Raw genomic sequence first — 25,499 nt, 5'->3', positions numbered from 1 at the left:
GTTCCCCATGGTAGGCTACTGCAAAAAATACGGAGGAATGGCATTGAGGGTGAGTTGGAGGTTTGGATTAGGAATTGGCTGGCTGGAAGAAGACAGAGGGTAGCAGTTGATGGTAAAGGTTCATCTTGGAGTGCAGTTTCGAGCGGTGTTCCACAAGGATCTGTTTTGGGACCATTGCTGTTTGCCATTTTTATAAATGACCTGGAGGAGGGGCTAGAAGGTTGGGTGAGCAAGTTTGCGGATGATACGAAAGTCAGTGGAGTTGTCAGTGAGGAAGGATGTGTCAGGTTACAGCAGGATATAGATAAGCTGCAGAGCTGGGCAGAAAGGTTCCAAATGGAGTTCAATGTAGCTAAGTGTGAAGTGATTCACTTTGGTAAGAGTAACAAAAAGATGGGGTACTGGGCTAATGGTCGGATACTTGATAGTGTGAATGAGCAGAGGGATCTTGGTGTCCATGTACACAGATCTTTGAAAGTTGCCACCCAGGTAAATAGTGCTGTGAAGAAGGCTTATGGCGTACTGGCTTTTATTGGGAGAGGAATTGAGTTCCGGAGTCCTGAGGTCATGTTGCAGTTGTATAAGACTCTGGTGCGGCCGCATCTGGAATATTATGTGCAGTTTTGGTCGCCATACTATAGGAAGGATGTGGAGGCACTGGAACGGGTGCCTGTTATGGTAGGAAGATCATATGAGGAAAGGCTGAGGCACTTGGGACTGTTTTCATTGGAGAAAAGAAGGTTTAGGGATGACTTGATAGAGGTGTACAAGATGATTAGGGGTTTAGGTAGGGTTGACCATGAGAACCTTTTTCCACGTATGGAGTCAGCTATTACGAGGGGGCATAGCTTTAAATTAAGGGGTGGGTAGGTATAGGACAGACGTTAGGGGTAGATTCTTTACTCAGCGAGTCGTGAGTTCATGGAATGCCCTGCCAGTAGCAGTGGTGGACTCTCCCTCTTTATGGGCATTTAAACGGGCATTGGATAGGCATATAGAGGATAGTGGGCTAGTGTAGGTTAGGTGGGCTTGGATCGGCGCAACATCGAGGGCCAAAGGGCCTGTACTGCGCTGTATTCTTCTATGTTCTATGACACGAGAGGCTGGAATCGAACCCAGGCCTCTAGCGCTGTCAAACAGCAGTACTAATCACTGAGCCACAGTGCTGCATCCACAGTTTTGACTCTGATTTCTCTCTACAAGTGCTGTCAGAGCTGCTGCAATTTTCCAGCAATTTGTTTTTGTTTCAGGTTTCCAGCATCCACAGTACTTTTGGTTTTTTTTGTGGTGGAATTCTGCCCACTTGCCTGGATGGGTGCAGCTGCACAAACACTCAAGAAGCTTTACAGCACCCAGGTCAAAGCAGCCTACTTGACACTCTAGCAGCACTGTGTATAAGATACACAGCACTGTACCAGGTCCTTAGATAGTACCTTCCAAATCCATGGCCACTTCCATTTCGAAAGGTTCGGGTAGCAAATACATGGGAAGACCACTATGAGCAAGTTCCCCTCCAAATCGCTCATTCTGCCTTGGAAATAGATTACCAGCCTTTCTTAAGGGCAGCTAGGGCTGAGTAACAAACACTGTCCCAGAGTGAATTAAAACAAAAAGGGTATAAATTAAGGTGTGTGAAGGAGAAAATGGGTCCTCTTTAAAGGACAAAGTAAGCAAGCAAGACACAAATAAGACAACCCTGTGGGATTTGGCGGGTCGACCAGAGAAGACAACGTAAGAAAAGTGCAGTCAGTTTCTGAAGTTATGGACTTCAATCTTGATACCTTGAGGCTCCAAAGTGGTGAAGTGGCAGATGAGTTGTTTCTCAAACTTGCTGCATTGGAACACTATCAAGTTCAGGACAGAAACGTTAGCATAACAGAAGGTGGGTTACTGACATGGCAAGCAACTGGGAGGTTGGGTTACCCCAAAGGATGAAGCAGAGGTGCTCCGCAAGGCAGTTACCCACTCTACATTTAATCTCGCCAATGTAAAGAAGAGCAGTGAATACAATTTACAGGATTGAAAGAAGTCTCCTAAAAAAAAATGCTGCTTCTCCTGGGAGGTATGTTCGGGGCCTTGGTCAGTGAGGAGGGAGGAAGTGAATGGGCAAGTGCAGGGAGCGAAGGCATGTTAGGAGTGATGGTGGAGTAGATCGGGTGTCACGGAGTGAATTGCCCTTTTGGAACGCTGACAGTGGAGGGGAATGGGGGAAGGTCTGTTTGGAATGTGACATCCTGCTGGGAGGTGGCGGAAATGCCAGAGGATGATCCTTTGATTGTGGAGACTAGTGGGTAGGAAAGTGAGGAAAGGAACCTTGTTGAGGTTATTCCAGGAAGCAGGGGAACAGGTGAGAGAAAAAGAATGTATTCAAAAAGAACGGGTACCCAATGAACACAGTCTGCCGATTTCTCAGCAACAAACCCAAACAAGCAGACAAAACACGTCCAGGAACCCCAGCCACTCTCCCCTACATCAAAGGCATCGCTGAAATGACTGCTAGACTACTCAGACCCTTTGGCATCATGGTAACCCACAAACCCACCAACACACTAAAACAGCAGCTAATGAACTTGGAAGACCCTATACAGACAACAAGCAAAACAAAGTCATTTATAAAATACCGTGCAAGAACTATAACAAATACTACATTGGACAAACAGGCAAAAAAAACTAGCCACTAGGATACATGAACACCAACTAGCCACAAAATGACATGACCCACTCTCACTAGTATCCTCACATACGGATGAGGAAGGACACCATTTCGACTGGGACAACACATCCATCCTAGGACAAACCAAAGACGTACACGAGAATTCCTAGAAGCATAGCATTCCAACCGGAACTCTAACAGACACATCGAGTTAGACTCCATCTACCACCCCCTGAGAAAAGGGGCAGGAAGCGACTTCATCACAGGAAATAACATCACCAACCCAAAGAAACCCAAAACATATAAATAGAAAGCAGGAATTTTCAGCATTGCTTCATCTGAGGCCCACTGAAGATGTTACCTAGTAAGGTAACAAAAATCTGGAAATGAACCTTCCAGCTCAGCAAGCAAACCTACATCCAAAATCTCAACCTGAACTACAAATCTTCTCAAAACTCGCTAGGTGAGAGAAAACTGTGGAAGATGGGTTGGACAAGGCTGAAGGCACTGTCCCCCACAGTTTATGAAGCAAAGTTTGGCAGGGAGGAACGTTTTCAGTTGAGAACAAATATTATGCTAGAGGTAACAGACATAACAAAAATAAGAAAACTAGAAAAATGGAAACAAATCCTTGTGGGAAACAGATGTGAGGAAGTGTCGCCAAAGTAAGTGTGGGAGCCAGTGAGTTTGGTATGAATATTGGTGCTGAAAATGTGTTGCTGGAAAAGCGCAACAGTGTAGAGGAGACTACATCGAGAGCAATAGACACAGTAGATGAGGTGTTTGGATTACTTTTGAGGATAGGCTATCTCCAATATTCATGGAGAAAGTGAGGACTGCAGATGCTGGAGATCAGAGCTGAAAATGTGTTGCTGGAAAAGCACAGCAGCCTGACCAAAATAATCCAAATACCTCATCTACTGTGTCCATTGCTCTCGATGTAGTCTCCTCTACATTGGGGAGGCAGGACGCCAACTAGCAGAATGCTCAGGGGACATCTCTGGGACACACTCATTAAACAACCCCACCACCCTGTGCCCATAGCTACCCCTTTGGTAGGGAGGAGGTGGGAGGATTGGAAGGAGAAGTTGTTGAAGGTGAGCCCCACCACACCCTCTTCCACCCCACCTCCCCACATTCCTGAAGGGCTTATGCCCAAAACATTGACTCCCCTAGTCCTCGGATGCTGCCTGACCTGCTGTGCATTTCCAGTGCTACACTGACTCATTACAGAGTTATTTAGTTGCCGTGTATTCAAAGATAGCACTTTAGTGCAGTAACTTACCTAGTAGTGATTTAATGGAGGGGAGGCATCATCCATGCACAAGTTACTTAATCAGACCTGCTCGATCAAGAGGATATAAAACAACTGTGACAATATCATGCAGGTGTGTTATTCCCTGTACTCTTGATCAATATTTACCTGTCAACCAACATCACCAAGGCCAATTATCTGGTTGTTAGGCCAATCATTACTTCTGGGATCTCATGGTGTATAAATTCTACTCTTCCCAACAGAGACAACACTTTAAAACAATATTTAATTAGTCAATTAATTCCAGTCTCCCTGCTAAGGGAAAGATGCTGTAAAATTCAATGTAGTGCTGAAAAAAGCACAACAGCTCAGGCAGCATCTGAGGAGCAAGTTTCAAGGTTAACTCTTCACCAGGACTGGGGAAAGGGAAGGAGGCAGAGAAATAAATAGGGGGTGGGCCGGGGGGCTAGGGAAAAAAGGTAGCTGGAATGGCACATGGTTGGAGTGATTGTGATGGGTCATTGGGATAGGTGGGAAGGATGATGGACAGGAAGGTCAGGTCAAGAGGGCAGTGCCATGTCAGAGGGTTGGATCTGGGATCGGTTGGGGAGGCAGGGTGGAAACTGGCAAAAAACGTTGAGGCTGTGTGGTTGGAGGCTCCGAGGCAGAAGATGAGATGTTCCTCCTCCAGTTCACAGGTGGCCTTGTGTAGGCGGTGGAGGAGGCCCAGTATGGACATGTCATGGGGTAGTGGGACGGGGAGGTGAAATAGATGGCCACGGGAAAGTGTTTGGAGCGTGTGGATGAGAGATATTCCTTCAACCGTTCCATGATTTTGCGTTTGGACTCACCGATGTCAAGGAGAGCAACAGATGCAGTAAATGACGGCGGTGAATCTCTGCCAGATTTGAACAATCCTTCAGGGCAGCGGATGGAGGTGGAGTGCAGAGGGGCGGTACAAGTTTTGCACCTCTTACAGCAACAGGGGGTGGTGCAAGGTGTGCAGAGGGATTGGTGAGCAAGTGGACCTAACGAGGGAGTCACGGAGGGAATGGTCCCAACACAATGCAGATACGGATGGGGAAGGAAATATATTTGGTGGCGGGATCTGACTATAGGTGGCAAAAATGGAGGAGGTGGACACATAGAGAAATTCAATGACTCTAAGGAGATCGGAAACCCGGTAAGTGAGGAGGACATAAATCAAACCTCCACAGAAATTATTTTTTTAAAAAGAAAAACAGAATCTGAAAAGAAAGCAAGAGAGACAATTGATGAGAAGAACTGAAATTGCTGGGAGATACTCAGCTGCTGTGCAAGATGTAAGAAGCGAGTTAACAAAAGACATCGAATCATACAGTATGGAAGAGACACTTTGGCTCATGAGCAGTTTGTCAGTGGACAATCAATCTATGTGTGCCCCACTTTCCAGCATTAATGACCCATCAATGGATCATTATGACATTCCCAGTGCTCATAGAATGCTTTTTTTTTACAATAAAGGTTGTGATGTTTCCCTCCCGGGCAGTGCATTCCAGATTTCCACCATCTTCGGTGCTGGAATGTTCTCTCACATTCAGAACTGACAGAGGTTTATTGGATTTGAAACATCAATGTAAATGTTTTTCTCTCCAGAGACTGCCACACCTGCTGAGTTTCTCCAGCAATGTCTATTTTTTTTTCTGATTTCCAGCACCCACCATTTTGCTTTATTCAAGAGAATTAAAGAACTTGTTGAAGGAGATAGACAAAGAGAACAGGCCAGAAGAGACCAAAGGAGAAAATTCTGGAAAATCTCAGCAGGTCTGGCAGCATCTGTAAGGAGAGAAAAGAGCTGACGTTTCGAGTCTAACTGACCCTTTGTCAAAGCTTTGACAAAGGGTCACTTAAGACTCAAAATGTCAGCTCTTTTCTCTCCTTACAGATGCTGCCAGATTTGCTGATATTTTCCAGCATTTTCTCTCTTGGTTTCAGATTCCAGCATCCGCAGTAATTTGCTTTTATTCAGGCCCGAAGAGGTTTTGAGAAATGCAATGGTCAGATTGAAAAAAGGAAGAATAATACCACAAAACGCAGAGAGTATTATTTTGATCACACACATAAAAAGAGATTAAAAGGCGAAAAACTTATGTTGACAGCAAAGTGCTGTTTGGAATGGGATGCGGATTGAGGGAGCCTCAGACTGTTAAAGAATAGTAGCAGAAATTGCACAAGAAGTGTACACCTGTTTGGTGGATTTTGTATAAAGAATTTCAGCTGATTGGACTGGCTGAATCTTGAGGGGGTTAGAAGTTGCTGTGGTTGTGGGTGCGTTCACCGAACTGGGCAGTTGATTTGCAGACATTTTTTCCCTTGTCTGCGTGACATCTTCAGTACTTTGAAGCCTCCTGTACAGTGTCTTGTGGGGTTTATTTGGCTCCATTCCTGTTGCCAGATGTTCATTGCAGTGGTCAAGTTGGGTTGAGGTCAATGGGTTTATTGGAGCCGGTGGAGAAGTGCCAAGCCTCTGGAAACTCTCTGGCTGTCCTATGTTTGGCTTGCCCTATGATCGTAGATATCGCAGTTAAAATTGTGGTCCTTGTCATCAGTGTGTATGGCTACTAGGGACAACTGGTCGTGGTGTTTGTGAATGTGGATTGTTTGCTGTCTAGCAGTTCGCCTTATGCATTGTTTAGTGCTGGCTCTGCATGGAATCTTGAACACTACGTTTCTCCTGGACATGATGGGTATTGGGTCTTTTGTTCTGGTGAGTTGTTGTCTGAGCATAACTATTGGTTATGGGCTGAATGAAGCCGAGTGGTCAGAGGTGTCTGGCTATTAGTTCAGAGACATTTTTCATATGAGGTAGGGAGTGTCTAGCGAGTTAGGTCATGGCATGTCCTCATTGTGTTGTCTGTCTGCAAGGCATCTATGGATGAAGCTACAAATCTGTACACCAATCTTATTCAGATAATTGACATTAAGAAACTGAGGTCGTTCTGCATGTAGCTCCTATCTTCGATCCAGTACTGGATGAGGAGGAATTTTCTCCCATTGAACTTTACATTCCCTGTCCAAACCTCACCCAACTTCATTCCTGCCTCAGCTCATCCATTGGTCAAATCCTCATTCGTGTCTTTGTTACTTCCAAATTTCAGCCTTCGGATACTGGTCTGGTCTCCCTTTCTTGACTTTTGAAAACCTGTGAGGTCTTATTTAAACAAGTCCCATTCCCCTACCACCCATGTTCACAGAGTTCAAGTGGCTTCAGGTCAAGCAACACATTAAGTTTGAAACTTTCATCTTGGCTTTCAGATCTTTGTGTGTCCTCACTACTCCCCGTCACGTCCTCCAGTCCAACAATCGAAGATATCTCAAATTTGGAGCATCTTGATTTTAAAACACCCAACCAATGGTGACTTTGCCCTTGGGTTGTTGAGTCGAGAGTGCAGTGCTGGAAAAGCACAGCAGGTCAGGCAGCATCTGAGGAGCAGGAGAATAGATGTTTCGGGCAAAAGCCCAGATTGAACCCCAGGCTTTAGATTTCCATCCTTACACCTCTCCATGTTACTTTCTTCCTTCAAGATATTCTTAAAAAACCAACCCCTTGGATCAAGTTTTTGATTAAGTATAAGGGTCTGTCTGATTATGTGCCTGTATAAAGGCACTTTGGGACGTGACAAAAAAAAACTAAATGAATGCAGAGCTCGGTGCTTCAATTATACAGGCAGACAGTGGCTCGCGTTCTGCCTCACAGCGCCAGGGACCCAGGTTCGATTCCAGCCTTGGGTTCCAGGCTGTGTGGAGTTTGCACGTTCTCCTTGTATCTGTGTGGGTTTTCTCCCAATGCTCCAGATCCTTCCCACAATCCATTGATGTGCAGGTTAGGGGGAGTTGGCCATGGAAAATCAAGAGTATGGGGATAGAGTGGAAGGCTGGGCCTGGGAAGGATGCTTTTCAGAGAAACAGTGCGGATCAATGGGCCGAATGGCCGCTTTCTGTACTATACGGATTCTATGATTCAAAATGGTAGAAACTAAAGTGTAAAAGTTCAGTATGATACTAGGTGGAATTAAATGATTAGTCACAGTCTGTAAAAGTTAAACAAAATTCAGGATCAGCTGATGATATCATGTTCTGTGGCTCAGTGTCATATTGTTTTTGGCTTGGGCTGAGATAAAGTCTTTTCCCTGGGAGTCCAGAACTAGAAGCATGGCGTCAGGGTGAGAGGGGAATATATTGTTGAAAAAAAAAAGAGACAAGTTGCTGAAATTGTTTTGCACTCATTGAGATAAATGCAAAAAAAAAATCACAACAACTTATAACCACCAGAGAAAATTGCACTGATTACTCGGCAAGTTGACTTCAATTGTTTGAGATGTGAAAGCTCACTTTCCGCAGTGATTTACCGATCAGTTCAAAAAGCATTTCTTTTAGTAGTTTGCAAAAGGGAGGGGCAAGATCACCTAACACATGACTACAAAACCCAAATCGAAACATCTCTTAGATATGATTGCATGACTGGCCAATACTTGTTAAATGATCATACACTACTAAGGGAGACATGAATAATCAGTCAGACTTGCAACATGGCTCACTTCCAAATCCTAAAAGCAAAATATATAGATATACAGCAACCTGCTCTCTGCAAAAAAAAAAGGAATATTTTCATGCTGTGTGTTTTTGAACTACTTGAGAGTTTACAATATGGTGAAGGATATGAAAACCTCTAGGTCACTACAGACAGTTCCAGCTCATAACATCAGTTTTAAAAAAATGTAAGTTGCTCAGGCAGCTTGGAGTGGAGCCCTGAAGTGACTTAGTTAGCTAAATTTGCTGGGGTGGATTGGGTTGTGGATCAGAAGGTAGACTTGAGACTTGCCTCCTTGCTCTACCCAAAGGTGGAGGTCAGGTGCTGTGGGTCAGAACAAAGAGTACAGAAGATGATAATACATAGAAATTAAAGGTGAATAAAATGGAACAAGGAGGACCAAAAAGAGAGAAGTGAACATGATTAGCAGTTAACCATTGAGTCAGACTGTACACAAGACACCCTTCAGCTCAAACCAAAAAAACACTATTCTAAATCTATACTCGTCTCCTTGCTTTAAATGTTGTGGCATTTCCAGTGTTCACCCATTGTCAAGTCAATGTCAAGTTTAAAAAGTGGAAATTAAATGTCTTTTATAAATACAAAAGACCAAAAAAGGTAGCTAACGCGAGGGAAGATCCATAAGGAACCAAAAAGGAGGCCTTCCTGTCAAGGGAAGAGGGCAAGGCTACAATACAAAATGAGCACTTTGCGTCTGCCCCTGCCAGAGAAAAGGAAGCTGCCAACATAAGAGCAATGACAGAGCGAGAATCTTGCCCATTCTCCTCGGGTTCTCTGTCCAGAGACAGGTCTGATTTGCAAGGTCACAAACCATATTCTCCCGACTAGGAATCTCTGTCACTCAACACTGGCAAGTGTTGAAGAATTTGCAGATTGACCACTGAGCACTGGCAGGGGATTTCACAACAGAGCGTGGTGTGACACTACCCATTGCACCACAACATCTTTTGAGAGAAAATAAATATAAAGAGTTTCGTGCACAAACATTTTACTATAAGTAAGATTAGATTAGATTACATTACAGTGTGGAAACAGGCCCTTCGGCCCAACAAGTCCACACCGCCCCGCCAAAGCGTAACCCACCCATACCCCTACATTTACCCCTTACCTAACACTACGGGCAATTTAGCATGGCCAATTCACCTGACCTGCACATCTTTGGACTATGGGAGGAAACTGGAGCACCCGGAGAAAACCCACACAGACACGGGGAGAACGTGCAAACTCCACACAGTCAGTCGCCTGAGGCAGGAAGTTAATGATTCGCCATTGTTAATCCTGGAGTAAATTTTCCAAGTGAAGTTTATAACTTTTTTAAAATTATAACATTATATTAAATCATGATGGTCAATATAACATGGTACACACAACTCACTACCTAGCTTCTTGCAAGCTCAAACTGCTCATACTTACCTTCTATAGGTGTTTTTATTTCTCTGCCCCTCAACTCTGTCTCCCAAAGAGATCTCACTGTTAATGCAAAACCCTACTTACCCAGCCCATTAAAAGACCACAACGTTAATTTTGAAAAGACAATAGACATTGAAGATTTACATCTTGCACTCAAAGCAAAGACACAAGATACAGAATTGGTCATGGAGTTTTTTTTTCTTTGTGAAAGACACAAGGTGCACGAATCTTTATTAAATTGCCACCACCAGGAAGATAGGAAAAACACCCGAGTGGCCAGTGACAAGCACTGCCCTTCACATCAAAGGGCAAATGCTGTGTGATCAAACAGTGAAGGGGAGGGCAGGGACTAAATCAAAATAGAGTTGGACGGGGAAATAATGCACTCCACTCCCTGCGGCGCCCACCTCTCCCTGAACGACTCCAGGGTGTTGGTGGACACCGCGTGCTCCTTCTCCAAGGACACCCGGGCTCTAACGTAACCCCGGAAGAGGGGCAGGCAGTCGGCCCTAACGACCCCCTCCACGGCCCGCTGCCTGGACCTGTTGATGGCCAGTTTGGCCAGGCCCAGGAGCAGACCCACGAGGAGGTCCTCGGACCTGCCCTCCCTCCTCCGTACCGGGTGCCCGAAGATCAGGAGCATGGGACTGAAGTGCAGCCAAAAGCAGAGGAGAAGGTTTTTAAGAAAATCAAAAAGGGGGTGCAAACGCCCACACCCAATATATACATGGTCCACGGACTCCACAGCGCCACAGAACAAGCAGTTGGGCTGGGAGTCCGTGAACCACCGCAATCTGCGGTTGCAGGGGACTGCTGCGTGCAGCACCCTCCACCCCAGATCCCCGAGAGAAAGGGGGAGGACTCCCGCGTAGAGAGCCCTCCACTGGGGATCCCCACCGCCCGGTGGCAAATGGGTACGCCAAGGCGTGTCCGGACGGTGGATGAGGGTTGGTCATGGAGTTAGCTGAAATCTGCTCCACCCCTCATGGCAACACCCAAGCCAATCTGAATCTACCAGCCTAGTCTGTGAATTAAGATTGGCAGTTAACTCTTTCTCGCAACACCATGCTAATGATGGTCAAAATAATCAGCAATCTCGTCATTCTGTTTAAAAGTGAATTGGATTCCCCATCACCTCACTCTGAGATCTTTCTTGATAAGTGCATGATAGAAAATTTCAAGTCTCCTTTTAATTGACGGTTAAGTTCCAGCCTACGAAGCATTTATTAAAGTCAATGCAGCTTCAATGTTAAGTCAGATCACTTGAAACTTAGCAGTGACATCCTTACAACCCTCCAGCTGGTGACAGAATGCCCATGTCAAAAGGTGCAGAGGACATGAACGGGAACATCACAATTTGGGATCAAGGGCAACAAGGTGGCTCAGTGGTTAGCACTGCTGCCCCACAGCACCAGGGTCCCAGGTTCAGTTCCAGCCTCGGGTGACTGTCTGTGTGGAGTTTGCACATTCTCCCCGTGTCTGCGTGGGTTGCCTCCCACAGTCCAAAGATGTGCAGGTCAGGTGAATTGGCCATGCTAAATTGCCCATAGTGTTAGGTGCATTAGTTAGCAGGAAATGGGTCTGGGTGGGTTACTCTTTGGAGGGCCGGTGTGGACTGGTTGGGCCGAAGGGCCCGTTTCCACACTGTAGGGAATCTAATCTAATTTTGTATTGACCTGACAGACAGGTCTCAATTTCACATCTCATCTTGAAAAGCAGAATTCTGGACACTTCAACACTATCAATTCTCCACTGCAAAAGGTTAACCTCACTCTTTGAACTTACAACTCCCTGACTCAGAAACAAAAAAAATGCAACAGACCACGTTGTGGCTATCACTCCTGCTCAATCAGGACACGTGCTGATTACTGTAAGTTAGACTTCTTGTTCCCAGCAGACAGCTCAGCAAGATACCAGGATGTAACCAACTCAACGCCGATAATCTGATTTGAAGCACAAGTAAAGACTGGCCATGCTCAAAATGCAAAACCAACCAGTAACGATGGGCAGCGTCTAAACCACAGATAGAAGCACGTTTTGGAATTTCTGGAGGCTCTGACCAAAAACCTTCCAGTTTTCCATGGATTTAGGAATGATGTCAGAGGACAGATGAATCACAAATGTCATGTGCTTCCTGTCCACAATAAAAAGGGAGGGCCCAACAGGGTAGGTGTTGGAGAATGATTGACAGGCAAAATTCTATAGGTTCGGTTACATTAGGAGAGGTGAGATTGTGAGGGTCTTTCCCTGGGGTGGAACTAGGTGAATAGGGCTCAGCAGAAGGTAATAGCTAGAATGATCAAGGAAATTTGCAAACAGTAACGTCAGAGGAATTGGTACATTCTCTCCTTCCGTGCAGATCCTATCAGAACTAGATCTCCAGCTCTGTTTCATTTCAGATTTATCATCAATTGGGCAATCTCAATAGTAAAACCTTGCAGGAAATTTCAGGTGAACACAGGTGAAAATCTCAAGCGGAGAAATAGCCATGTAGGGAGGTTAATCCTAGCTATCAGCGAATGTGAATTGTGAACCTCTGACATGGTACGGTTGTGTATTCTCACCAGTAATTGCACAAATAAGTCATTGATCATGTCAAAAGAGAAAACATACTGCATCTGATTATACATTGATAAAAATTCTTAGAATTATGGTGATCGAAACAAACATTAACCTTTGTCCCCACACCTCCTCTTGCACCCTTCTCTCACCTTGATATCCAGGTATTACCTAACTGTTAGAAGTTTGTTTTAACAAATCTTGGATCATACACACTGACCAAAATGCAATCTATCCCATTCTTTAAAAAGTAGTCTGGGGAATCAATAAGCATTTAATTAGCAACACAGGAGAGAGGTACACACCACAACACTTTCCATTTGTTTTCTTACCTTGTAAAAACTGACACAGCTGGTTCCAATAGAATACTCACTCAATGCCAAACAAAACACTTATCAATAGGTCATTGTTCTTTTCTGGAATCAGAGTGTGTCCTGGGCAGTGGAAAGCTACTTAAATCATTGCCTTATAACACATGGATATGATGTGGAGATGCTGGTTTTGGACTGGGGTGAACAAAGTCAGAAATCACATGACAGCAGGTAATAGTCCAACAGGTTTATTCAAAATCTCAAGCTTTCAGAGCGCTGCTCCTTTGTCAGGTGAAATCCATAGATAGAGATGCATTCAGCGTTGTATTCAGACACTAATACCAGTTATAAGGTGTCTGTGATACATCTCAGTGATAGAGTTGGGGTTGAGTGTATTACAGGGTGCAGGTGTGCTTTTTAAACATAAGTTTAGATTTGTCATGTCAATCTGTTCTAAGACAATAAACAACTTTTCCTTTGAATGGTCCTTTAAAGGAAAGCTGAATCATTACACTTAATTGGTAACTAGATATGATTCGGAAATGCCGGTGTTGGACTGGGGTGTACAAAGTTAAAAATCACACAGCACCAGGTTATAGTCCAACAGGTTTAATTGGAAGCACACTAGCTTTCGGAGTGATGCTCCTTCATCAGGTGATTATCATCAGGCATCGCTACGAAAGCCAGTGCTTCCAATTAAACCTGTTGGACTATAACCTGGTGTTGTGTGATTTTTAACTTGGTAACTAGATAAAAAAGGACAATTCTAAACAAGTACTAATCTTTGTTAGAATATATGGGCGGCACAGTGGTTAGCACTGCTGCCTCACAGCGCCAGAGACCCAGGTTCAATTCCCGCCTCTGGCGACGACTGTCTGTGTGGAGTTTGCACATTCTCCCCGTGTCTGCATGGGTTTCCTCCGGGTGCTCTGGTTTCCTCCCACAGTCCAAAGATGTGCAGGTCAGGTGAATTGGCCATGCTAAATTGCCCGTAGTGTTAGGTAAGGGGTAGATGTAGGGGTATGGGTGGGTTGCGCTTCGGCGGGGCGGTGTGGACTTGTTGGACCGAAGGGCCTGTTTCCACACTAAGTAATCTAATCATTTTTTAAAAATTGCTTAGATCATCATGATAGATAATATTTACACAAAGCTGTGGGTTTATTTGTGTATCATACTGAGCAAGGGAGCTAATACTCCGAATTGAAGTTCTGAATTTAATTTACTTCATGTCTCCAAATCAGAGAGCGAAAGGAAAGAGGTTTAAAAAAAGGGGCAAAGAAATAGTCAGGGTAGAGAGAAAAGGTTAAATGAAAAATGGAAAGATGTAGACAGTGAAAAGAAAGAGTCATTGTCATAGAATTATACAGTTAAGAAACAGAGCCTTCAATTCAAAATGTCCATGCCAACTCGATATCATAAACTGATCTAGTCCCATTTCCATCCTAAAACCCTCCGAATGCCTTTTAAATGCTGTAATTGTACCAGCCTCCACTACTTTCTCGCGCAGCTCATTTCATACACGCACCACTGTGAAACCTGTCACCTTAAATCCATACCCTCTATTTTTGGGCTGCCCCCAAAACATGATTTCATAAACCTCTATAAAGTACACCCCTCAGCCTCAGAACTCCCAGGGAACGAAGGAAGGAGAGAGAGAAAGGGAAAGTAAGGATTAATGGCAGGAGAAGATATGAAAAGTAACTTTACAATTCCCTCAAAGTAATGTAAATTGTTAGAAAATCCAAACAGGTGATAAGACAACGACTAATTCCTACCTTTGAAGAACTGTGGCAGGATTTGATTTCAGGATTCTCCTTTAGTGTCTCACTCCCAGAGAGCTCAACTATCAATTGCAGCTGAAGAGGGATTGTGCAAAGGAATTGATCAGTACCACACCCAAACTGTCAACCAATGCTCATTACAATAATCATTTAGAAGGTGTTTGTCCTTTAAAGGGATCCAAGGCAGAGCTGAAGTCTTTGTCTCATTTATTTTTGCCTCATTTATTGAGCACCACAAATTACAGAAGTTAACTTCTGCAAGCATTTTTTTTCTTCTTGGAAATAAAAGCTTCTAATTGAAGGTACAGGGAAAATACGTGCAAATGTAAAGTACGTGGAATCAAAGGGACAGAGGCAAATTGGCTCAGGGTACTGATCGGAACAAATGACATTTGTGAAAGCAGACAGTGATTGTTAGAATAGAAAGTTTTCTTTTGTCTCCAGTTTCAAGCTGCATGAAAAATAGGTGTTTTAAGTTTTGTTTTAAACAAGTTGTTAATTAATTGTATACTTGATTTAAACACAAGCTGAGTATTTTAGCTATAAAGGCTTGTTAGGGGTCCTGTATTTTGAAATATGTGGGAAAGTGTAGAGGTGACTACATTAGCAGAGAGTGCCACAGGCTTGACCAGCTTGATCATAGGCCGTAACTCACTGGAGTAGATGTAAGCCTTTTGATCCCTCAGTTCCATCGGCCATTAATGAGATCAGGGCAGCTCTGATACTCCTCAACTCCACGTTTCTGCCTTGTCCCAATACCGTTAAGTACCTTACTGATCAAATGTCAGTGATACAGTGATAGCATTGGATTAGAACCCAGAAATGATTGAGCTCCCACCTGTCGATTGAAAGTCCAGGACTGATTGGAAAAACAAGCAAGAGAGACAGATTCAGGTTTGCAATAAGGAATGCTGAGAGATGACATCATAGAATTCCGAAGGGAAAACTCAGATGATGTAAACAGCAGGATGAGAAGGTCCGGCCCAAGTTAGGGGCTCTCTGTTTTATTTTACTTCCTTTCAACATCAAAGGACTGTAGATGCTGAGAATCTGAAACACGACCTGAAAGGCCTGGAGAAACTCAGCAGGTCCGGCTCTGCGGAGAGAAAGCAGAATTAATGTTTCAAGTCCAATTCTGAAGAAAGGTCACTGGTCTTAAAAAGTAAACTCTGCTTTCTCTCCACATGTGCTGCCAGACCTGCTGAGTTTCTCCAGCACTTTCTGTTTTAGTTTCAGCGTTACAAGGCCATAACGTACAGGAGCAGATGGTGGCCATTTAGCTATTGAGCAAAAGTGAGGTAGGCAGATGCTGGAGATCAGAGTCAAGATTAGAGTGGTGCTGGAAAAGCACAGCAGGTCAGGAATCACCCTGATGAAGGGCTTTTGCCCAAAATACTATCTTCCTGCTCCTCGGATGCTGCCAGACCTGTTGTACTTTTCCAGCACCACTTAAATCCTGACCCACATCCAGCTATTGAGACCACTCCATCATTCAGTGAGGTCATGGCTGATCTGATCAACTTTAACTCCACTTTCCTGCCTTAACCACTTGATCCTTGATTCCCTTACTGATCAAAGATCTGTCACTCTCACTTTTGAATATACTTAATGACCCAGCCTCAACAGCCCGCTGTAGTAAATAACTCCACAAATTCACTACCCTCTGGAGAGAAGAAAATTCTTATCACTTCGGTCTTAAATGTGTAACCCCTTATTCTGAAATTATGCTTCAGTTCCGAGACATTCCCACAAGAGGAAAGAACCTCTCCACGTCCACGCTGTGAAGCCCCCTGCAAAATCATACATGTTTAAATAAGGTCTCCTCTCATTGTTCTAAACTCCAATTAGTACAGGTCCAACCTACTCAACCATGTCTCATTAAAAATCTCTCCATATCTGGGATCAGCTGAGTGAAACATTTCTGAACTGCCTCCCTTTTTTAGTTAAGGAAATGAAAATTATGATTCTAGATGTGATCTAACTTGTCCGACCTGCCTATCTTCTTTTCCACCTATCCACTCCACCCTCTCCTCCTTGACCTATCACCTTCATCCCCTCCCCCACTCATCCATTGTACTCTATGCTACTTTCTCCTCACCCCCACCCTCCTCTAGCTTATCTCTCCACGCTTCAGGCTCACTGCCTTTATTCCTGATGAAGGGCTTTTGCCCGAAACGTCGATTTTGAAGCTACTTGGATGCTGCCTTAACTGCTGTGCTCTTCCAGCACCACTAATCTAGAATCTGGTTTCCAGCATCTGCAGTCATTGTTTTTACCTACTTGTTTTCCCTATTACCTACTAATCTTTGTCATTCATGAGCGAGAATGTCCAGATTGCTCCATACTGCATTCTTTTACCATTTAAATAATATTCAACTCTTCTTTTCTTCCTGCCAAAGTACAGAAGTTCAAATTTTCCCACAATATCATTTTGCCCACTCATTCAAACTGATTACAGCTCTCTGTAGACTTTTCTGCATCATCTTCACCACTTGCCTTGCCACCTATTTCTGTATAATCCACAAATTTGACAACATTGTATTTACTTCCCTCATCCAGTATTAAAGTATATTCTGGACTTTGCACTGATCCCTGTGGCACTCCACCAGTTACAGATTGCCATGCTGAAAATGCCCCCTTTATCATAATCCTCTGTCTTCCATTAATTAGCCAACCATCAATCCATACAACCCCAATATCCTGGAACATTATCTTATTAAGTAGCTACATGTCCAGATCATTATTGAATTCCCTTTAGAAAACTCAAATATATTACATCTACTGGTTCCCTTTTACCTATCCTGCCTGTTACCCTACTCAAAGAGCTGAAATAAATTTGTTAGGCCTGATTTAACCTTCATGAAGCCACACTGACTCTACTAGATAATAATAGGTATTTCAACATGTTCTGCTGTTACATCTTTTAGAATAGACTCTTACATTTTCCCAATGACAGATGTTGAGCACTTTGGCCACCAGTTGTACCAAAGAACTGCAGATGTTGGAGGTCTGAAAAACACAGAAACAAAAATTGCTGGAGAAACACAGCAGGCCTGGCAGCGTCTATGGACGTGGAGATGCCAGTTTTGGATTGGGTTGGACAAAGTCAAAAGTCACAAGACACAGGATATAGTCCAACAAGACACCAGGATATAGTCCAACAGGTTTACTTGAAATCACATATTCGCTACTCCAAAATCCACTGTTGATCTTTAACCTGGTATCGTGTGACTTCTGACAATATCTGTGAAGAGAGAGAAAGAGTGACTCTCCTGAATTGGATCTGAAGAGGGGTCACTCACCGATCACCACCTGTTTTATGTCTCAGTCTCATTTAGAACAAATGTGGGGTTTTTTCTGTTTGATAATATTCCTTAACGTCCCTCGTTAATCAGTTTATCTTCTTCCTAAATCCTTCTTCCTCACTTGGAAATATCTTCAACATATGAGCTATTTTTTTAAGTAGCAGCCATCATGCCTCACCTCATCTTTTTTTCCAGTTCCCTCTGACAACTGAACTCCTGTCCCAGCCAACTCAACCAACTGTGCCTTTATGCCTCGGTAATTATCCTTATTTATGTTTAACGCTGTTTTCTCCAAACCAAGGTTCCTGCGCACCGAGTTCAGAGCATAAAACATTGATTGGAGTGCATCTGTAAGGCTGCGGGCTACAAGAGTTGCTTGTTTTAAGATGTAGCCACACTACAGCTTCAGGAGGTGCAGTCAGCGGAGGAATGAGTGATAAGAGAAGGGAGGCAGGCATGTCGTCAAGAAAGCCTTAGATTGCGCCTCACTCAAGAGCAGTTTTCCTGAGTTGATAAAGGAGGAGGGCGATGGGTTGCTCTGGGGAGTGCAGTCAGTGCCCAGCTGCACAAGGTGGGAGCAGAAAGAAAGGGTGATAGGTCACTGCATACCAATGGGTACAGGCAGGCATTTCGGTGGCTGCAGATGTGAACCCCCCCCCCCCCCCCTCCCCAAGATGGTGTAATATTGTCCCAAGACCAGGATAAAGGATGTCCCAGAATACCCTGGAGCCGTTCTCAAAGTGGCGTGCAAACAGCCAGAGACCATGATTCACAATGAGACCAATGACACGGGTACAAAATGGGATGAGGTTCTACACCAAGTATTTAGGGAGTTAGGTAGTCAACTGAAAAACAGAATTTCAAAATCTGAAATATCTGGACTATTCCCGGTGCCATTTATCAGTGAGTATAGGAAAAGGAGGAGAGAGCAGATAAATGGTGCAGGAAGGAGGGCTTTAGATTCCTGGATCACTGGGTCCGTTCCTGGGGAATAAGGGACTGGTACAACTCTAAGGGGAACCAGAATGAGACTGACATCCTTGTGATGTAGGTGTAGGGAGGGGACAGATGTGCTAGTACTGATGGACATTAAAAATAATTTTCCATGGGAGTGAGAACAGGGATGATACACAGACAAATATAGAAGAGAAACTAAGTTTGGAACGCAGACCATGTGTAATCAAGGTGGGGTACAGGGAGTATAGTGTTTATTCTAATACAAGTAGGTCTTGCCAGTAAGGCAGTTGAATTCATAATGTTGATTATCTTGTAGAGATAAGTTATCATTGCAACCACTGACACTGAGCAGGATGGCAGCTCAATATTCGGGGAATAAAAGAGGATGTTGTGTTGCAATATGGATCAATGAATCAATTACAGTAATAAGGATATAACCATATCTTAGAAGGCATCTCAAATAAAGACATAAGGGCAGCATTTCTCCTGGAATAGAATCCTTACAGTGCAGATAGAGATCAATCAGCCCATCAAGTCTGCACTGACTCTCTGAACAGCATTCCAGCCAGATTCCACCCCATCCTTTCTCCATAACCCCACATTTACTGTGAATGGTCCACCTAACCTGCACATACCTAGACGCTATAGTCAATTTAGTGTGGCCAATCCAGCTAACTTGCACACCTTTGAACTGTGCGAGGAAACTGGAGCGCCCAGAGGAAATCCATGCAGGCACGGGGGGGAATGTCTGTGCAGAGTTTGCACAGTCGCCTGAGGCTGGAATCAATCCCACATATCCCTGGTGCTGTCAGGCAACTGTGCTAACCACCAAGCCGGAAAACAATGCTGTCAAGAATGCCAATTGCTATGTGACTAATGTCGTGTGATTATGTACACGGAGCATAGGGGACATGTTGCACACGGGTTGAATGCCAAAACAAAATGGAGCACTGACTTTGCTGCAGTGTACACCAGATCACCAAACAGACAGGGAGAGATTGGAGACCAGGTCTTTCAGTGAACCATAGAAAAGTAAAACTATTCTGAGAATAACATTAGGGTACTTCAACTTCCCAAAAATGAATTTGGATAAATAGAGAACATTTGAATGGCATGGAGAGGACAGAATGTTTAAAATGCATCCTGAAGAGCTTTTGAAGTCTTTTAGTAGAGAGAGGACAGACCTAGTTTTAGAGAATGAAGCCAGCAAAATGCTAGAAGCTTCAGTGAGCAGCACAGTGGCTCAGTGCTTAGTACTGCTGCCTCACGGTGCTAGGGATCTGGGTTCGGTTCCACCCTGGGGGATGACTGCCCAGGGAGGTGCAGGGTAGGTGGGTTAGCTTCATGAAATGCAGGGTTTCTGTAGTTGGGGATGAGTGTGGGAGAGAAGTAGGAGGGGAAGTTTGAACTCAATGGGCCAAATGGCCTGCTTCCGCACTGTAGGGATTCTATCAGTGAGGGACCTTTTGGGTGATAGTGACCTTAACTTGGCAAGGTTTAAAATAGTTAATCGTAAAAGGACAATGATGAACCGGAGTAAAGGTTCTGAACTGTGGGAAGGCTGATTTGAACGTGGTGAGACAGGATCGGACTAAAGTGGACTGAGAGTAACCACTTATTACATCTCCATCCCAGCAGTGGCAGCCTTTCAGAAAGGAGAGAGTGAGAGTGTGGAGTCTACATGTTCCCATAACGCTGGAGGGAGAGACCAGCAAGTCCAGGGAACCCTGGATGCCAAGGGATCTACTGGATTATTGGATACGGGGAAAAGGAGGAAGCTTCTTGCAGATACCTGAGGGTCAGGGCGGCAGATGCCCCAGGGGAGAATAGAAAGTAAACAAAAAAAATTAGGAGAGATAAGAGGGGGATGAGAAAACACTGTTGGGTAAAATAAAGGTAAGTCCAAAAGCAATTTAGAAGTACATTAGGGGTAAGAAGATAACCACAGAGAGAGTAGGTCCCATTAGAGACCAAAACAGCAAGCTGTGTGGGGAGCTGGAATGTGACGGTGAGGTTTTAAGTGAGTACGTTGTATTTGTACTCACAATAGTAAGGGATGATGTAGGTATAGAAATCAGGAAGGGGATTGTGATATACAGAGGAACCTCGATTGTTCCACAGTCAATTATCCGAATATTGGATTATCCGGCAAGATTGCAAGGTCCGGTTATCCGGAATACGATTAACCAGATGAAGTACTCCTCAGCCGTGTCCTTCGGACAAAAGGTTATTGAGAGGGACGAAAGATTAATGGTTTTACCGGCTTGGACGTGGATAGACTCCCCGGCCCAGGTGAGATGTATCCCAGGCTTCTGTGGGAGGCAAGGGAGGAGATTGCAGTGGCTCGGACATTAATTTTCAAATCAAAGAACTGGACAGCCGCTAGTGCTGGTACCATTAAACAAGAAAGGAAACTACAGACCGATGAGTCTAATATCAGTGGCTGGGAAACTCTCAGAGAAATTCACGGAACAGAATTAATCTCCACTTAAGAGATGCAAGGATTAACAAGGGTGGTCAATATGCCTTTATCTGGAGATCATGTGTAACAAATCGTAGTGTAGATTATATAGTCCACATGGACTTCAGGAAGGCTTTCGACAATGTTTCACATGCAAGACAGGTCTAGAAGATCTAGAGACCAAGGGTTCCAGAGCAATTCGGATCCAAAATTGAAGGGAGGCAGCGGGTGACAGTCGGAGGTTCATTTTGTGAGTTGAAAGCCATTGGCAAACAACAGGGACCAATCCTGGGATTCTTGCTGTTTTTGTGACTATTAATGATCAAAACACGAATAATGGTGATGTCATCAGTAAGTTCACGGATTATACAAAAATCCATGGACTGTGAAGTAGCAAGGAGGAAAGCATTAGACTATGGGCTGATAATAAATGGGTTGAACAGTGACAAACTGAATTTAACCTGTGAGGTAATGCATTTGAGGAGGACAAACAAGGCAAGGCAGGATGTGAATGAATGGTCACGCCCTAGGAAGGACAGAGCATGTGTGACACATTGGTGTACATGGCCATAGAGCCTTGAAGGTAGAAAGACATAATGTGATTTCAAAGTCATGTGGAATGCCTACCTCAATCAGTTAATGCATTGGATAAAAGAGCAGGGAGATTATAATGGAACTGTATATTAATGCTGGTGAAGCAACATCTGGAGTACTGTGTGCAGTTCCAGTCACTCCACTCTAGGAAAGAAGTGTTTGCATTAGAGAGGGTGCAAAGGAGTTTCGCCAGAATGGTGGTGTCAACAGATGTGAAGCTGGAAAAGCACCGCAGGTCAGACAGAATCCGAAGAGCAAGAGAGTCAATATTTCAGGCCCGAAACCTGCTGTCTGACCTGCCTCTTCCAGCTTCCCATCTATTGACTCTGACTGCCAGCATCTGCAGTCCTTCCTGTCTCCTATTCACCAGGATGTTGCCGAGAATTGAGAGATTCAGCTGTGAACAGAGAATGGATAGACTGGGATTGTCTTCCTTGGAGCAGAGAAGGCTGAGGAGGGGGGGAACCTGACTGAGGTGTATGACGTTATGTGGGGCATGGACACTGTAAATGAGATAAACTGTTGCCCTTAGTAAAGGGTTCAAAAACTGGGTTGGGGGGGGCATAGATTTATGGTAAGGGGCAGGAGGATTAGAGGTTATTTGAAGAAAGTAGAACATAAAACATTAGAAAACGGTACAGGCCCTTCAGCCCTCGATGTTGTGCCGACTTTTTATCCTACTCTAAGATCAAACTAACTACATAACTTTCATTGTACGATCTTCCATGTGCCTATCCAAGAGTTGCTTTAATGCCCCTAATGTATCTGACTCTACTACTACTGCTGGCAGTGTATTCCACACGCCCACACTTTCTTCAAATAACCTCTAATCCTGAGTAAAGAACCTACCTCTGACACCTCCCCAAACCTTCCTCCAATCACTTTAAAATTATGTCCCCATGTGATAGACATTTCCGTCCTGGGAAAAGGTCTCTGGCTATCCATTTTATTAATGCCTCTCAACATCTTGTACACCTCTCATCCTTCTTCGCACCAATGGGAAAAGCCCTAGCTCCCTCAAACTTTCTTCATAAGACATGCCCTCCAGTTCAGGTAGCATCCTGGTAAATCTCCTCTGCACCTTGAAAGCTTCCACATCTTTCCTCTCATGAGGCAATCAGAACTGAACACAATATTCCAAGTGTTGTCCAATCAGGACTCAATAGAGCTGCAGCATAACCTCTCGGCTCTTAAACTCAATCCCCCTGCTAATGAAAGCTGACACACCGTATGCCCTCTTAACATCCCTATCAACTTAGGTGGCAACTTTGAGGGATTTATGGATATGGACCCCAAGATCCTTCTGTTCCTCCACGCTGCCACGAATCTTGCCTTTAACCCTGTATTCTCCATTCAAATTTGACCTTCCAAAGTGAATCACTTCACACGTTTCCAGGTTGAACTCCATCTGCCACTTATCAGCCCAGTTCTGTATCCTGTCAATGTCTTGTTACAACCTACAACAGCCCTCCGTACTATCCACAACTCCACCAACCTTCGTGTAATCAGCAAACTTATGAACCCACCCTTCCACTTCCTCATCCAAGTCATTTATAAAAATCACAAAGAGGTCCCAGAACCGATCCCTGTGGGACACCACAATACTTTTCATCCAGAAGATGGACCCAAACTGGAACTCACTGATGATCCAGGTAAACCTTCACTACATTTAAAATGTATTTGAATGAACACCTGAAAACATCATAGCATATAAGGCTAAAGGTTAAATCCTGGAAAATGAGATTAGAGTAGATATGACCACAGCGGGTTGATTGGCATCTTTCTGTGCTGGACAATCTCTTTGACTTTATCAATGAATTTAAGAGGTGTGCTTGATTTGTGTTCCTCTGATGATCTGACACTGTGAATGGTGTCTCTGAGAATAAGTGCGCTCCACATTCCTGAAGTTTGGAAATCCAAGTCGGGAATGCAGAAGAAGTTCATTATGCTGTAAAACAATTCGGGTTGAGCATTGGTTCAACAATGGTTGTGGTTCTTGCATGGTTTGGGTCATGCTGTTCCCAAGGAGCTAGATACAGAGCAATGACTTATTTCAATGTATTTCAACGATCCATACCTGAGTATCAGGGCATCACTTCACAGTCTGCTCAAAGTGCACAGCACACAATTGCAGGGAACAATGATGAAGATCGCAACAGCATTTAGGGGAATGGTAACTTGTCAAACATGCAGAGACATGGGGTGGATCAAATTTAAACTGGTGGAGTGGTACATTTTAGTCAGAGTAACGACAGGGTGCAATATGTACAAATGAGTCAAGTTGAAAGGAGTGTTGAAATTTTACATATAAAATCTAAAACAAAAGCAGCGAGTGGTAGAGGAGCTCAGCAGGTCTGACAGTATCTGTGGAGAGGGAAACATAGTGTTTCAAGTCTTAGAGTCATAGTCATAGAGATGTACAGCATGGAAACAGACCCTTCGGTCCAACTCGTCCATGCCAACCAGATATCCCAACCCAATCTAGTCCCACCTGCCAGCACCCGACCCATATCCCTCGAAACCCTTCCTATTCATATACCCATCCAGATGCCTTTTAAATGTTGCAATTGTACCAGCCTCCACCACTTCCTCTGGCAGCTCATTCCATACACGCACCACCCTCTGCGTGAAAAAGTTGCCCCTTAGGTCTCTTTTAAATCTTTTCCCTCTCACCCTAAACCTATGCCCTCTAGTTCTGGACTCCCCCACCTCAGGGAAAAGACCTTGTCTATTTACCCTATCCATGCTCCTCATGATTTTATAAACATCTGTAAGGTCACCCCCTCAGCCTCCGATGCTCCAGGGAAAACAGCCCCAGCCTGTTCAGCCTCTCCCTATAGCTCAGATCCTCCAACCCCGGCAACATCCTCACAAGACTCGTCTTCACAGCCAGCCTTATGGTTAACTTCTTTAAAAAAGACACATTCGTGAAAAGTGCGTATTGTTGACATTCAGTGCCCTTCCCTAGTTGTTCTTTTAACACTATGATTTTAGGCTTAGTTTAAGCTTCTGTCAGTTCAGTTGATGGCCTGTTATGATTATTGTATTCATAACTTTTCAAAAAAGGACAGTTCTACATCTGGTGCTGTTGTGATTAGACAAAATAGATCAAATACTTGTTGTTAAATATTTCACAATTTGTTACAGCTGCTCAACACTGATTCAGAGCTAGATTATAGCAGGCCAGAAGATCTGAAGAAATGAGCCCTTCCGTTATTTTTTTAAGATGTGTCGGTGAGCTCAGAAACCGCAAACTAGAGCTGGCCTTAATGTTCAAATTCTCTCAATGACTCAGTGATTGTAGCTAAGCTCAGAATGAATTTCCCAAACCTGATTAGCCAGATCAGAGGAACATTTGAACTTCTTCAACGTTGTTGGGCTTTGGGATGTCACTGATGGCTTTCTATCATTTTGAATTTTTGTTTTGACGTACATCCTCAGAACTTAATGATGGTTTTCGCCAAATCACATTTTTCATTTAAGGTGAGACGCGCTTCCCACTTTCAGAACTTCACAAAATGTGTTTCGAGGTGCCATGGGTAAAGAGGGCATCTATATGACAACTAACTCCCTTCCCTTGCAGAATTTTTGACATGGTTTGCTAGGATATCTCCAGAGATGA

General features: G+C 44.1%; 1 protein-coding gene across 4 annotated transcripts in view; it reads right to left on the bottom strand.

Annotated features, from left to right (window-relative positions):
* The window catches only part of LOC140494756 (N-acetyllactosaminide beta-1,3-N-acetylglucosaminyltransferase 3-like), a 101,015-nt gene that overhangs the window by 11,146 nt on the left and 64,370 nt on the right, over nucleotides 1-25,499 (bottom strand). The window contains exon 3 of one of the 4 annotated variants that reach the window (XM_072594322.1): nucleotides 14,555-14,635. The exons of the other annotated variants lie outside the window; for them this stretch is intronic. The gene's annotated coding sequence lies outside the window, so the exon portion shown is untranslated. The remainder of the gene's footprint in view (nucleotides 1-14,554; nucleotides 14,636-25,499) is intronic. 4 annotated transcript variants of the gene reach the window in all.

The sequence above is a fragment of the Chiloscyllium punctatum genome, chromosome 24 (genome assembly GCF_047496795.1).
Source record: "Chiloscyllium punctatum isolate Juve2018m chromosome 24, sChiPun1.3, whole genome shotgun sequence".
In the NCBI taxonomy this organism is placed as follows: domain Eukaryota; kingdom Metazoa; phylum Chordata; class Chondrichthyes; order Orectolobiformes; family Hemiscylliidae; genus Chiloscyllium; species Chiloscyllium punctatum.
Note: the sequence above shows the minus strand (reverse complement) of the source record. Positions and strands in the feature narration are given on the sequence as shown.